The sequence below is a fragment of the Amborella trichopoda genome, chromosome 1, assembly GCF_054954075.1.
Source record: "Amborella trichopoda isolate Santa Cruz 75 chromosome 1, AtrichopodaSantaCruz75HAP2 v2.0, whole genome shotgun sequence".
Lineage (NCBI taxonomy): Eukaryota > Viridiplantae > Streptophyta > Magnoliopsida > Amborellales > Amborellaceae > Amborella > Amborella trichopoda.
In genome coordinates, this window is record NC_142336.1 from 56,035,764 (window position 1) to 56,042,723 (window position 6,960).

The window sequence follows — 6,960 nt, forward strand, 5'->3', positions numbered from 1 at the left end:
ATGACCCAATCTGAGGGTTTTATTGAGGAAGGTAAAGAGAATTTGGTTTGTAGACTCAAGAAATCGATTTATGGGTTGAAGTGGACGTCAAGGTGTTGGTACAAATGTTTTGACTCTTTCACGTTGAGCTTGAATTTTTGTAGATGTGAAGCTGACCATTGTGCCTCTTTTTGTGGATATGGTGATGAAAGCTTTAGGATCTTGTTGTTATATGTTAATGACATGATCGTTAGAGCACCAAACAAGGAGAATATTGCAACAATTAAAGTTCAGTTGGCTAGAGAATTTGAGATGAAAGAATTGGGAGTCGTTAACTGAATTCTTGGGATGAGTGTACATAGAGACAAAAAGAGTTCTACAACGCTTCAATATCCAGTTAGTACCCTATTTCCTGTCAATATAAAGTTGTATTCAAAATAATATCCTAGCACCGAAGTAGGGAAGACACAGATGCCTTGAGTACCGTATTTATCTGTAATAGGGAGCCTCTTGTTTGCTGTGGTTAGCACCAGACCTGACATAACACAAGCAATGAGAGTTGTGAGTAAATATATTGCAAATCTTGGCCATGATCATTGGACTGCTGTGGAGTGGATCCTTTGGTATTTGAAGGAAACTTGTGATGCTGGTATTTGTTGTAGTGGAATGGATTGGAAAGTCACTGGTTATGTCGATGCCGACTTTACAGGTGACTTGGATAAAAGAAAGTCTACTACCATATATGTTTTTTCTTTGAGAGGTGGTGCAATTAGTTGGTTATCAAGGTTGCAGTCAGTGGTGGTGTTGTCTTCTACATAGGCTGAGTATATGTCACTTACTCATGCATCTAAAAAGCAATTTGGCTAAACAGGTTACTTTGTAAATTTCAAGTTGTGCAGCCTTGTTTTTAGCAAGGAATCCAACCTTCCATGACATGACTAAATATATTGATGTTCAGTATCACTTTATTCGTGATGTGGTAGTAGATGGAAAAATTTTATTGCAAAAAATTTATACCGATGGCAATCCAGCTGATATGTTGACTAAGCCCATTGGAAAGGGGAAGTTCACTTGGTGCAGGGCTTCCTTGAGGCTTGTGGTTACTTGATGATTAGTAATTGGCAGACAACAATTTTCTTAAAGTAGACAAATCAGAATAGAAACATGCCTTCAAGTGGAAGAATGTTGGATATGTGAATCCAAGTTTCATATTTTTTAAGAAAAGTACGTTATAATCTTTTTGATAAATGGGTGTTTCCTATTTTCATGGGAATAACATATTAACATATTATCTTTGGGAACTCTACGTGATGTGCTTTGAGGTAAATCAGGTTTCCTATTTTGAGGGAACTTGATATCTTCCAATGAGGAACATTTCCTTTGTTAAAGGGGTTGTGCGTACTTCTTAAAGGGAGTCCTATTAGATATGAAACTATATCCCTCTTGGGTAGGAAATCCAATCCAATTAGGAATGGGAAATCTAATCAAAGTAGAGATTGGTTAGAGTATGATTCATGTGACCCTCTATGAGTTGTTTCTCTTTATAAATAACATCTTTGTAGAGAGAGAAGATTATGCATGGAAAAGTCTATAGAGAAGAGGGTTAGTTCTTTAGTTTTTGAGTGGCTATTATTGAGAGAGAATGCCTTGTTTTAGGGTTTGAGAGAGAGCTTGTATTCTCCATGCTTGTATGGTGTTTTTCTGATTAGTGGAAGAGAACTTTGCTGCCCCATAAACGTAGGGAACTTGCCGAACCATGTAAATCTTTGTGTTTCTATTCTTTTATTTTTCTACACTATTTTTTTTCCCTCATTTTTGTCAAACCTTGGTTTTTATCATCTACAGGCTACACGAATCTTGTTCCATCATTCTGCTCTCTCAAAGGTCATGTCATCAGTCACGATATCTTTTCTCACTACTTACATCTTTGTGTATTCCTCTTACCCTCTTAGAGCCTTCCACTTTAACCAAATTACACATCTTAGCTGGTGTTCTATTAGACCTATATTACACATGGCTAGTACACTTAAGTCTATTTTCCCTCTTCTTATCGCTTATTGAAACCGCACATAAATTCCCTCAAATCTATTTATTATGATTTCTATCCTTTATTGTTTATTGAAAAAATCATGTAAAACTAAAATTCATGCTTAACAAATAATAAGATAAAATAATAATAAAAAAGTCATAATCATTTGGCTTTCAAAGTTTTATTGAGACATAAATAAGAAATAATAATAATTAAACGATCAAAGCACATTACAAAAATTAAGGTGATCAAAGTATCCTACTGATTTGGAGTGTAGCTTGTCAAATTTCACACACCTCATTAAGCAAGTAGATCGACAAACACTAAAAAAATCTTAAAAATTGACAGTCTAAATAATGAGTTGCAAGATACGCTCTTTCCAAGACTTGAAATCCTTTTTTTCATATCCATATATCTCGGGCCGGAGATGATCTATTAGAGGATTTTGCAGCAACAAAACAACTACTTTTGGTCGACTTTTAATGTGTGCCTTACTTCTATGCTACAAGGTGGACACCTTATATAAATATTTTCATTATGTAAATCTGTAACAATTAGGAAAAAGAAATGAGAAAAAATTAGGCTGGTTTGTTTGAGCTTCTTGGACAAATTTAAGGATTTGAACCTTTACCGTCCCTCACCTGTTATTAAACACTCAATATGTTATGTAGATCTGTATTGCCAATCATTTTATCTATGGAATACATACTATAAAATAATTTATTTTTGTTAAAAGAAAAAAATACCATTATCGATAGCCATCAGATGTAAAACACCATTAATGATTAGTTGCAAAATTTATTTATTCTTTAATACTATGAGCATGATCTGACATGCCCCTAGCTATTTGAGTTCACATCTAATGGCTGGGTGGTTGTAACATTATTGAACAAAAGTAAATGATATATTTTCCCATTTTTAGATAGGACAGAAGTTTTGGTAAGGCCTCGGCTTTATTGGTTTTGGTGAGACTTAATCTTGAAACCCTGCGAAAAAAAAAAAATGGAGATAGAAAGCTCGTTGATGGTATGCAAATCTATTTTTGCCGCAACCGTGGAATTTGAAGCTAAAAAAATGTTTTTAGCATTTGAAACAAACAATCCAGTCTTCTTTGACATAGATGGAATGATTTAAACTTATAGGTTTTACAAGCCCGAATCATTTTTTGTTCGACTTGAAGCTTTGGTTCGACTTTAACTGAGGTTTTATTTAAGGAGAATGTTTTGATATGGCTGCAAGCTTGTCAAAACAAGTAATGCCTCACTTCAAAACTTATGTAAAATTATTGTAAAAAAACCTTCAAATCAATCATCTCAATGTTGACCATTATGGATGTGGGAAAAAAAGAAGAGTTTCAAGTCCTAAAAATAATGCATATGATAGTGTATTATCTAGATCATCCATTTTCAACTGCTCATGGATCCACAAGATTTGTACCATTTTTTTTGAGCTACAAATTTCATTATAAGTAGTGGGAATTGATTTTAGAGCCATCATAGATATTTCTCATGTCTAAAGTATTTTTAGATGAGGTTGCGAAGTGAGGCTTTACTTCTTTTTTATAAGGCCTAGATCTTATAGAAACTGCATCCTTTATTTAAAGACACTCTTCCAAAAAAATGGTATGAAACCCCTCTTTATTCACTTGATACATTTCGTAATTCAGCGGGGTTGATAAGTCCCTACCCGTTTTTCAAACCGTTAGCGGTTTTGGAAAGCATTAGGTGCGTGAAAATGGAAGTCTAGATCGTAACTGGGGCACATGAGGTACTATCACCATGACTCCGCCCCATTCTCAAAAGTGGTAAGTCAGTGGGGATTTGGGCTCCTAACCTTTGGTGAGAATGGAGTTAGAGACTTCACCAGAGGGATCGGCAATACTACTGCCAAGGCCTCAAGCCATTCTCCACATTCCCTCTTTAGATCCATGATGTTACAAACTTGCGATTTAAAATAATTTATAGATTTGGCGAATTAAGGTAAACAACAATTCAAAGCCAAAATTTAAAATAATTGGTCTCAAACATCAAAATCTTTTGTTCTTTCTTCCTAAATCATATTTGTGGTGGACATAAAAAGTTTAGGTCGAAAATCTATTGCAGGGTTTTTTGAAGGGGAAGAGGTCTATTCCGTTTATTTTTGGAGTGCAGTTTGTACAAGGCATCTAGCTTGAATACTCAAAAGTAATATGTACATTCGAAACCTACCAAAAGATGCACTTCTATATTGAAATCCCTTTGTGATTGCCTGAAAATATATTTTCAATATTAGTTATGAAATTTAGAGCCCCATAAATAGCGCATATCATATATATATATATATATATATAAATATAGATATCAAATTTGAAAATGGATGATCAGGATAATATATTACAAAATACATTATTTTTAAAACTTGAAACCTTTATTTTTCCTTCACCATACATCTTTAGGTCAAGTTAAACAAATGGAGGGTTTTCCAACTAGGAACAATCGTTTTGAAGAGGTTACAAGGTGTGCCTTCTAGTATAAAGTTGAGACCTTATATAAGATTTTTCCTCAATTTTCAATTAGTTCCATTTAATTGCCCTTCTTTGGGTATTGGGGTGTCTAAGAGAAATTTCCAAAAACAAAAAAATTATATAAAGTTGTAACCTTTCGAAAAACAAAAAAGTTATATAAAGTTGCAACCTTACTTGTGAAAGTAAGTAAGATTTTAACAATCTACATCATCCGTTTTATTTTAACAGTATAGATTTGACATTAATTTAAAAGGTGGGGTTTGTATAGAGCCTAGGCTCTAAACAATCACATTAGAGCCTACATTCAACTAGTGTCGAGAAATATAGTTTCAATACTAGAAATCTTTGTGATAGCCTTAGAATATATTTTCACCATAATTTATAAAGTTTAAAGCTTAAAAAATGGTGTAGATTGACAGAGCAATGAAAACTTGAAAATCTTGAAAATTGGCGGTCAAAAAATGCGTTACAAAATATACTATTTCTAAAACTTGAAATCTATTTTTTTTCTCACGTCCATGTATCTTGATGTCGAGATGATCAATTTGAGGATATTTGGACATCAAAACAACATCTTCTAGTGAAATTTTTGTGATAGGCTCCAATTTGATTGTTTAAAGCCTCGGCTCTATATAAACTTTCCCCTAATTTAAAAGGTGTGCCACTTTTTGATACTGTCTTGAAAGATGTGTCATATCTATCACATCAAGCTAAAAGTTTAAAATAGATGGTATAGAACAATGATTTAAAACTCGACAAGAGTCGGCACGGGAATCGATGTCCTCGCGTCGATTTATATGTAAAGCCGAGAATCGCCTGGTTCTAGAGTAGAATTACCCATTCACTGTTGAGCCGCGTCATATCTATCACATCAAGCTAAGAGCTTAAAATAGATGGTATAGAACAATGATTTAAAACTCGACGAGAGTCGGCACGGGAACCGATGACCCGTGCCGATTTATGTGTAAAGCGGAGAATAACCCGGTTCTAGAGTAGAATAGCCCATTCACTGTTGAACCGCCTGCATGGCGTCATAAACCGGTGAGAACCGAACTGCCTGCCCGTTCACTATTGAACCGCCACCCGTCATAAACCGACGAGAACTGAGCTGTCCGCCCGTTCACTATTGAGTAGAATCGCCCATTCACTGTTGAACCGCCCACATGCGTTCACTGTTGAGTAGAATCGCCCGTTCACTGTTGAACCGCCCTCATGCGTCATAAACCGGCCGTTCACTGTTGAACCACCTACATGATGTCATAAACCGGCAAGAACCGAATGCCTGCCCGTTCACTGTTGAACCGCCCGCCGGCCCGTTCACTGTTGAACCACCTGCATGATGTCATAAACCAGCGAGAACCGAACCGCCTGCCCGTTCACTGTTGAACCGCCCGCATGATGTGTTGAACCACCCTCATGACATCATAAACCGGTGAGAACCGAACCGCCCGCCCGTTCACTGAGAACCGAATCTCACAAGATCGACTGTGGCTGACGTCATCATGGGCAATCTCGTGTGCCCCGCATGTGTTTTCCACCTCAAGTTATTCTTCAAGAGTGTTGATGTTGCAATTGTTTATATAAGTATTATTCGTCCCACCTCTCTTCGATGTGGGACAATTCTCATTGCCCAACGTTGAGATCTTAGATCAATATATTGATTTATTATAGCATTATATGGCGCTGTGGGGAATTGGTTATCATGTTGGATATTATATAGGAGGTATTTGTTCGAACCTCCGTGGTGCTAATGTTTTTCCTTTTTATCAAATGTCATAAAAAATAGTTTTTCTTTTGTCAAATAATGTCACGAAAAAAATGTGTTTTACTTTTGTCTTAAATAATGTCATAAAAAATATTAAAAAGGAAAAAAAATAATGCCATAAAATAAAAACAAAGAGGAAGAAAATAATGTCATAAAAAAAAAGAAAAAAAAAGTGTTTTATTTTTATCTTCCCAAAAAAATAAAAGGCAAAAAATAATATCATCAAAAAAATACAAGGAAAAAAAACAATATAAAGGAAGAAAATAATATAAAGGAAGAAAATAAAGTCATGAAAAAAAATAAAGAGGAAGAAAATAATGTCATAAAAAAAGGAAAAAAATGCTTTTATTTTTATCTTCCAAAAAAATAAAGGGAAAAAATAATATCATCAAAAAAATAAAAAGAAAAAATTAAAATAAAAGATAACACAACAAGCATTTCTTGTCAAAAAATAATTTATCTTCTAAAAAAAATAAAAGGAAGAAAATAACGTCATCAAAAAAATAAAATAAAAGATAGTACAATAATTCGATATTTTAATGGCATTTTTTAATCAATTTAATCTATTCTTTATTGTAGTTCATGTATGATTATATATTTTATCAATGATGATTCAATGATTTTTCTTTTATGTAATACAAATTTAATGGTTAACATAAGTTCAAACAGGGAAAGAACATCTCA